This window comes from Schistocerca gregaria, chromosome 8 (assembly GCF_023897955.1).
Source record: "Schistocerca gregaria isolate iqSchGreg1 chromosome 8, iqSchGreg1.2, whole genome shotgun sequence".
Classification (NCBI taxonomy): domain Eukaryota; kingdom Metazoa; phylum Arthropoda; class Insecta; order Orthoptera; family Acrididae; genus Schistocerca; species Schistocerca gregaria.
Genome location: NC_064927.1, coordinates 406458646 through 406468199, shown reverse-complemented (window position 1 = coordinate 406468199; position 9554 = coordinate 406458646).

The following is a 9554-nucleotide window of genomic DNA, read 5'->3' as shown; positions in this document are numbered from 1 at the left end:
CGGCTTTGAATAAATGTATCGTCGCATGTTTCGAGTAATCGTCAATGAATAGGACAACATATTTCGCTCCGCCAAGCCAGAGATACATATTACAACAATGTATATCAAACGTAGCAGCTTATTTTGTTCTGTTTTCATTTACTTTAGGAAAAGGTTTAGCTTTCAAATTGACACATCTGACTTGTGTCTATGCTTTATTGATGTAAATGTGGCCTAGCCTTCGGCGTCACGAATCCAGTTCCCGACTAGCGTTAGGATTTGCGACATGACCACTTACACACATTTAAGTACTGGAGCTGCCTTCTCTAAAGTAATAGAGGAGCGAACTTTCACGCCGGCCGGGGTGGCCGATCGGTTCTAGGCGCTGCAGTCTGGAACCGCGCGACCGCTACGGTCGCAGGTTCGAATCCTGCCTCGGGCATGGGTGTGTGTGATGTCCTTAGGTTAGTTAGGTTTAAGTAGATCTAAGTTCTAGGGCACTGATGACCTCGGAAGTTAAGTCCCATAGTGCTCAGAGCCATTTGAACCATTTTTTGAATTTTCACTACCGATAAAACTCCTGAAACAAAGATTTCAGTATTCCATATCACACCTGTGTACGAATTCACAAAATCAGTTTAAAAAGCCTTATGAACAAATTATCCTGCAGGTGATGTTGTCATTGGAATTACGTTATTGTACAATGTGTACCAGCCTAACAATTAAAAAAAACCATTTGCTATGTGTCGAGCTGGGAACCCTTCGCCTTGCGTCTACGTCTAAGTCTACGTCTACGTCTACGTGATTACTCTGCTATTCACAATAAAGTGCCTAGCAGAGGGTTCAATGAACCACATTCAAGCTGTCTCTCTACTGTTCGACTCTCTAAGGCACGCGGGAAAAACGAGCACTTACACCTCTGGGAGAGCCCTGATTTTTCTTATTTTATCGTGATGATCATTTCTCCCTATGTAGGTGGGTGTGAACAGAATGTTTTCGCAATCGAAGAAGAAACTGGTGATTGAAATTTCACGAGAAGATCCCGTCGCAACGAAAACCGCCTTTGTTTTAACGATTGCCACTCCAATTCGGGTATCATGTATGTGACACTATCTCCCTTATTTTGCGATAATACAAAACGAGCTGTCCTCCTTTGTACTTCTCCGATGTCATTCATCAGTCCCACCCGATAAGGATCCCACACCACACAGCAATAATCCGGAATAGGGTTGACAAGCGTGGTGTTAGCAGTCTCTTTAGTAGACCTGTTGCACCTTATAAGTGTTCTGCCAATGAATCACAGTTTTGATTTGCTCTACCCACAGCAATATCTATGTGATCTTCCAATTTAGGTTATTTGTAATTGTAATGCCTAAGTATTTAGCTGAATTTACAGCCTTCAGATTTGCGTGACTTATCGCGTAATCGAAATTAAGCTGATTTCTTTTAGTACTCATGTGAATAACTTCACACTTTTCCTTATTCATGGTCAATTGCCACTTTTCGCACAACACAGATATCTTATCTAAATCATTTTGCAAGTAGTTTTGACGATCTGATGACTTTACAAGACGGTAAATGACAGTATCATCTGCAAACAATCTAAGACAGCTACTCAGATTGTCTCCTATGTCGTTAATATAGATCAGGGACAACAGAGGGCCTATAACACTACCTTGGGGAACGCCGGATATTACTTCTGTTTTACACGATGACTTTCCGTCTATTACTACCTTTCTGACAGGAAATCACGAATCCAATCGCACAACTGAGGCGATACTCAGTAGGCACGCAGTTTGGTTAGAAGACGCTTGTGAGGAATGGTGTCCAAAGCCTTCTGGAAATCTAAAAATATGGAATCAATTTGACATCCCTTGTCGATAGCACTTATTACTTCATGAGTATGAAGAGCTAGTTGTGCTTCACAAGAACGATATTTTCTGAAACCGTGCTATGTGTCAATAAATCGTTTTCTTCGGGGTACTTCATAATGTTCGAATACAATATATTTTCCAAAACCCTACAGCAAATCGACGTTAGTGACATAGGCCTGTAATTCAGTGGATTACTCCTACTTCCCTTTTTGGGTATTGGTGTGACATCTATCGTTGCAGATCTTCGTCCTCTCAGCGCGGTACTGAACTTTTTATTTCCAAATTCATGGTCAACTGCCACTTTTCGCACAACACAGATATCTTATCTAAATCATTTTGCAAGTAGTTTTGATGATCTGATGACTTTACAAGATGGTAAATGACAGCATCATCTGCAAACAATCTAAGACAGCTACTCAGATTGTCTCCTATGTCGTTAATATAGATCAGGGACAACAGAGGGCCTATAACACTACCTTGGGGAACGCCGGATATTACTTCTGTTTTACACGATGACTTTCCGTCTATTACTACCTTTCTGACAGGAAATCACGAATCCAATCGCACAACTGAGGCGATACTCAGTAGGCACGCAGTTTGGTTAGAAGACGCTTGTGAGGAATGGTGTCCAAAGCCTTCTGGAAATCTAAAAATATGGAATCAAACTGAGATCCCTTGTCGATAGCACTTATTACTTCATGAGTATGAAGAGCTAGTTGTGCTTCACAAGAACGATATTTTCTGAAACCGTGCTATGTGTCAATAAATCGTTTTCTTCGGGGTACTTCATAATGTTCGAATACAATATATTTTCCAAAACCCTACAGCAAATCGACGTTAGTGACATAGGCCTGTAATTCAGCGGATTACTCCTACTTCCCTTTTTGGGTATTGGTGTGACATCTATCGTTGCAGATCTTCGTCCTCTCAGCGCGGTACTGAACTTTTTATTTCCAAATTCCGAAGGGGGCCAGGTCTGGAGAGTACGGAGGATAAGGCAGCACAGTGCTTTCGTTGTTTGTGCAACAGTCACGCACCAACAGGGATGAATCTGCGGGTGCGTTGTCGTGATGCAAGAGCCATGAATGGTTTCGACACATTTCAAGTAGTTTCCTTCTCACATTTTCTCGCAGGCGTCGCAACATGTCCGGATAGTACCGTCGATTAACTGTTCGTCCCTATGGCACGAATTTATGATCAAGTAGTCCTTTGAAGTAAAAGAAAACTATCAGCATGGCTCTGACATCTGATCTGATGAGCCTTGCATTGTAAGAGAGAAATTAACCCGTAGCGTTTCTCTGCTTACAATGTCTTTCAGTCTAGGGAATATTGGGAACAATTTTGGCATCCCCCACTGTAACTGCTCGCCTGCTGAAGCAAACGTCATGGCCGTAGTTCTTTATCAACGTTAAGTAGGGGTTGGGGTTAGCTGGGGTGGTAATAAAGGGCGCACGCTGTGAGATAAGGGGTGAAGAAGTGTGTCCGTAGGGCGGTAGGTAGCCTGTGCTCGTTTATTAACGGTGTAAAGGGCGCCGAGGGGAGGTTAAATCTGCTGGACTCCTTTGGATGCCTCTAGCACAAATTTCAGCTGCTGTTTGGACGGCTAATATAAGGTACTAAAACAAAATTTACTGTATTCTAAGTTTATATATCTCTACGATTAAAAATAATATTCATTATGTCGGACATCGTGGTAAATGAGGCAAAAAGGGCACTGATGAGCCTTAGAGACATCAAAACAAAAGCCAGAATTAATAAAATCTTACAATTAGAGGGCTTTTGCAATGAACAGTCACCTTACGTGAAGTTTCTAGGAGTTTGGATAAATGGGCATTTAATATAATAAAAACACTGAACAATTGAACAAAAGACTGAGTAGATACTGTCATGTCCTAAAGAGTGCTTGAAGATAGTTTTAACACTGAAACGGTTCTGCGTGCTTATGGAAATATGCATAGCATGTTACAGTATGGTGTGTGCTGGGGAAATGCAAGTTTCGCAAAACAGTCACTTAAAATTAAAAACAAAAAGGAAAAATAAGAATAATGAAAGAGATTATCAACAGGCAAACATGAAGGAACATTTTTTTAAAAAAACTGAAATTTCTTTTCTTATGGAGTCTCATATATACGAAAGTATTTGTTATTTTAAATGCAGAGATAGATGCAGCTCAAGCTCGGGATGTTTCAAGGACGGGGAAAGGAATCAGCTGTGCCCTTTCAAACAAACAGTCCCAGTATTTGCCTGCAGCTACATCGGGAAATCACGAAGAACCTATATAAGGGTAGCCGGACGCGGACTCGAACCGTTGTCCGCTCGAATACAAGCCCAGTGTGCTAAACTCTGCGCCACCACGCTCGGTAGAAGTAGGAATGATTTCGATAGAGAATTATATAGCAAACGCCGTATCAGGAAAACGTATGCTGTGTGTGTGTGTGTGTGTTATATACAACACCAAAACACACACACACACACAAATGCATACACGAGCAGATCACAGATACTTCAATAATTATACTGGAAAGGTTGGCAATAACATACGATCATTGGCAAAAACATTTGACAGTCGCCAACAGAAACCAAAACATTGCATTGAAACAAGCATTCAGTTTATAGAGCTGTGGAATGTGGGAAAAAACCACAAATTGGCATTCATAAGAAGAAGAACGACACCAAAAATGCAACAGGAGCGTAATATGTAAGAAATTGTCCACACAACCTGTAAGTGCAGTTCGAAACATTACTACTTAATAGGAAATACCAACCACCAGAACTGTTTATAACGTATAGGTACAGTGACAAAAATGTGAATTAAATAGCAAACATATGTACATTTCCAGGCCACTGATGTTGCCTTTCAGAAAATAAAGGCGAAACGCGTATGGCACTAAAATCGTGTTTTATTCAGTTTCTGTCAGACGGTCCATAAGTAAAAATTATCAATATACCGTAATATTACACACAGCTGAGGAAGACAGGACTTCAAAAGGTGAAGATAGCAATAATTGTGTCTATGTAGTGGTGTGACTGGACTGGTGTCACTGTGGTGTGTGTGTGTGTGTGTGTGTGTGTGTGTTACGACACTAGTGTGTGTGTGTGTGTGTGTGTGTGTGTGTGTGTGTGTGTTTGTTACGACACTAGAAGTGATGAAGTATGAAGGAGAACATCAGATTTTCATTGTATTTGTACATAATTAAGAGAAAAAATGGTTTCTATCTTATATTCATCACATTCTGTACACCTCTTTCTGAGAGGATTGTCTAATCGTCGCACAACCTGATCAAAGAATGCATAAATATTATTATTATTATTATTAGTTTTATTGGTGATGGAAAACGTTCATGTAATGGCCATTTTGTCCGAAAGTTTGAGACGTTCATGTGTCATGAATTTGTTTTAAGAACTACATTGTACAACAAAATTAAAGGATCGCTTTATCGAAACTCCGTAATTTTCGCCCATTACGACTCAAAAGTTGAAATTTGGCTCAGAAGTGTCTGTAACCTTCCTCTGTAATGGTAATGGTGCTTAAGTGTGGCGTTTCGCAACGTCATCCTCGGGCTCGCTGAGGATTCAAAGAATAAGTTGTCGACAAATCGAAAAAGAAAAAAAGGACAGGGATTAAAAAGTTCATATGAGGTGTAAGGTGAATTAATGATGTCACATTGCCACCAAATTTCACTACAATTCTGCCCAACGCCACCGTGGATACGTCCAAGATGGAAAGATCGTCACATCCCCTTTTAGACAAATTTAACTCTTTTGACACCTCTGCGATGGAGGTAAGAACGGTGACGCCCAGCGCTGAGATCACAAAATTTTCGTAAGTGTGGCCAATAAAACATTTCAGACACGCCACCGCCCATAATCGACAAGAGGAGGTTACATACAGGGCGTCAATGAAACCACCCATTCCCTTGGGGTGTCGTTTCTCACAAATTTAGATGTTGAAACCGACTGTTCGCTATATGATGAGCAACAGGACACGTTCTTGGCAGCGTTAGACACTGCTGACGCCCCACCACCCGCCGAACGATTTAGGCCTTCGCCATGTACACCGTGAGGATACTGCTCCATTGATGTAGCAGGACTGTAATATTTGGTCTGGTGTACAAGGCGGAACCCCTACGGACCCCCAGTTCAGCAACAACCTCGTTGCAAGCCATGCACATTTGCTGTTCACATTAGAAATGTACCTGTACAGAGACTTCGACAACCACTCAGCTAAATGATGCTCCGCTGCTGCTCTAGCGCCTGAGGGCAGGCAACCTCTTCGACACTTCTTATATTTTGCATGCCAGTAAGTAGGTGCTACAGCAGCAGCATAGCGTCACTTAGCTCAGTCAGTGTCGAAATCTCTTCACAGGTACATTTTCAGTGTGCTCAACAAAGGTGCATGTGTGGCATTGAGAGTGTTGCCATACTGGAGGGACGAAGAGGGATCATTTGCCGTTTTATTCACACACATGTGAATGTCACATCACTAATGATCGTGCCACAGGAGGGTGTGAAACAGAAGACTGAAAAAGCATAAACACCTTTTACTGCTTCGGACAGCGTTCAAATTTTGTAAAATAGTTTCGGGAGATCCCTGGCGGCTCCACCCAGCTCACCAGAGCAAAAATTGCTCTCTCCTTGCACACCGTAGAAGTCTCATCACGTTCAATGTGCATGTAAGCCCACTATATCCTTAGAGATGGCTTTAATTGTGGGAGATGGGGGTGTCACCAGCATCAAAGGTTGTCAAGAACGCCTTCCTGTTGCTCGTTACACTGTGAACTCTCATTTTCGACTGAGAAATGTGCGGAAATCAACGCCCCAAGGGAAGTGATAGTTTCACTGACACCCTTTATGCCACCCACCTTCTGAGGGCTTTGCGTGTTCATTCTGGGCGGCGGTGAGTGTGAATGTTTTCCTTTGCCAGTAATTTGCAAACCGCGCGACTTAGACGCTAGACATCACGGTTCTGACCCACATTGCAGAAACGTCAAAAGAAGGCGTGAACTGTGCTAATGAGGGGGTACGACGCCCTTTCCATCGTGTGAATCGCCCAAAACGGCGTTGTGCAGAATTGTGATGAACCCTGGTGCCAATGTGACATTAACCCACCACACGCCTGAAGTCTGGCTTTTTTCCGCATGTGTAAACGCCTTTCGATTTGAAGCGCCGCTGAGCCCAAGGGTGACGTCGCAGATCGCCACGTTTTTGCATCATCACAGAGGAAGGTTGTAGGCACCTTTCAATCAAATTTCAAACTTATGTGTCGCAAGGATAGACAGTTACGGAGTTTCGGAAAAGTGATCCTTTAATTGTGTTGCGCATTATAAATTGAAGTGCCAAAGAAACTAGTTCAGGCATGCGTATTCAAATACAGAGATATGTAAACAGGCAGAAGACGGCACTGCTGTCGGCAACGCCTGTACAAGACAACAAGTGTCTGGTGCAGTTGTTGGATCGATTACTGCTGCTAAAATGGCAGGTTATCAAGATTTAAGTGAGTTTGAACGTGGTGCTAAAGTAACTATCAGTGTACGAACCCTTCAACGAAACATCATCGATATGGGCTTTCAGAGCCGAAGGCCCACTGGTGTACTGTCGATGACTGCACGACACAGAGCTTTACGCCTCGCCTGGGCCCATTATTGGACTGTTGATGGCTGGAAACATGTTGCCTGCTCGGACGATTCTCGTTTCAAATTGTATCGAGCGGATGGCTGTGTACGGGTATGGAGACAATCTCATGAATCCATGGATCCTTCAGGTCAGCAAAGGACTGCTCAAGCTGGCGGATGCTCTGTAATGGTGTGGGGCGTGTGCAGTTGGAGTGATATGAGACCCCTGATGCGTGTAGATACGACTCTGGTAGGTGACACGTACTTTTATCCATCACTGTCCATTGTGCATTCCGACGGACTTGGGCAGTCCCATCAGGACAATGCGACACCCCACACGTCCAGAATTGCTCCAGAGTGGCTTCAGGAACACTCTTCTGAGTTTGTAAACTTCATTGGCCACAAAATCTCCCAAACATGAAAATTATTGAGCATATCTGGGCTATCTTGCAACGCGCTGTTCAGAAAAGATCTTTACCCCCTCGTGCTCTTACAGGTTCATGGTATCAGTTCCTTCCAGCACTACTTCAGACATTAGTCGAGTCCATGCCACATCGTGTTGCGGCACTTATGTGCTCTCGCGGGGGCCCTACACGATATCAGGCAGGTGTATCAGTTTCTTTCGCTCTTCAGTCTATAATGGTAACAAACTCTCGTAACTTCCGCAAAGTGCTAATTTTCGCGATTTAAAATCCAAGTGTGACCAACATTATCAGAATTTCACTCAGCACTGATATTGGGGACACAGGTCTGCAGACTGAATATGCAAGCATGTAAATGGAGTGGGGATGCAATGTAGTTTCTTTCAATCGTATCCACTTCCGTTCACGAAACCCAGTATTTCTGGTTTTTAACTTTTCTCTTACTGGATGGTCTTCACAGTTCTTTGTCCCACTTCACTCAACTACCTCTGCTTTTCAGGTGCCACTTTTTTACTCAGTATTCGTGTGTGATTTGTTGCCGTCAGCAGGTCTGGTCAGCCCGTGAGTGGGCGCCTATTCGTGATTGGGATGTATCTGCAGGCAGTCAGGTCACAAGAACATGCACTTGGCGGTCCCCACAGGACGAACTGAAAATTATCCTATGAGAATCACTTCTTGAATTCCTTGTTATTTGCAAGACTCTTATTTTTCATGATGCTATGTTCTCTGAATGTTATATGAGAAACTTGGAAGACGATACAAGTAAAATATAAATATTTTTAGTGAAATGTTCTTGGCGGAGGGGTGGGAGAGGGGTGGGGGAGGAACGGGTCTCGTGAACCCCATGGCCCCACGCCATTGTATCAGTGTCAGACTACGGGCATCAGAGCAACCGTACAACTTCTGTACCTTCTCTCATGGAACCTCATAGATCAGCGAGATTATTATTTCACAACACCATCATTGGAATGTACATGGGAAAGGCCGTTTTGTTTCACGAGTCGCGGTACATTTCGGTATACGGCGATAAAAGGATACAAGTAAATCCACTTGAGGCGATTGCTCTTAGCCCACGTCTTGGAACCAAGTGCAGTAGCGTGGTGGTTAGCGCACTCGACTTGCTTTCGGAGGGGCGACGGTTCAAATCCCTGTCGGGCCATCCAGATTTAGTTTTTCCGCAATTTCCCTAAACTGAGCCAGGTAAACACCGGAACGCTTGCTTTTAAACGGTACGGCCGATTATATTCCCTACTCGTATTCTAAGATTGTGCTCGGTCTCGAATGACGTCATTGTCGGAGGGACATTAAACTTTTTTCTTACTTTCTTTTCTTTCTCATCGTGGCGCTCATCCCGGTAGGTGATACAGAGTTTCTCGCGTGGCGAATGTTTAGAGAGGATGCTATGGCGTTCCTGCTATGCCTGTTTTTCTCTCTCATCTGTGAAACACACGAACCCTAAATTTTTATTCGAGAACTAAAGAGCTATCCAGCACGATTGTGGAACACCATTTCGCTCTAGAATACTATCAAAATGGTTGTCTTCGTAAAGCACACCAAAAGTAGTCAATTCAGCAGGACAGTCACCCCATCACTCCTGAGTTTTGTCAGAATGGCTTGTTCCTAAAGCGCCATACAAGTGGTCATTTCAGCAAGATTGTGCATCACGA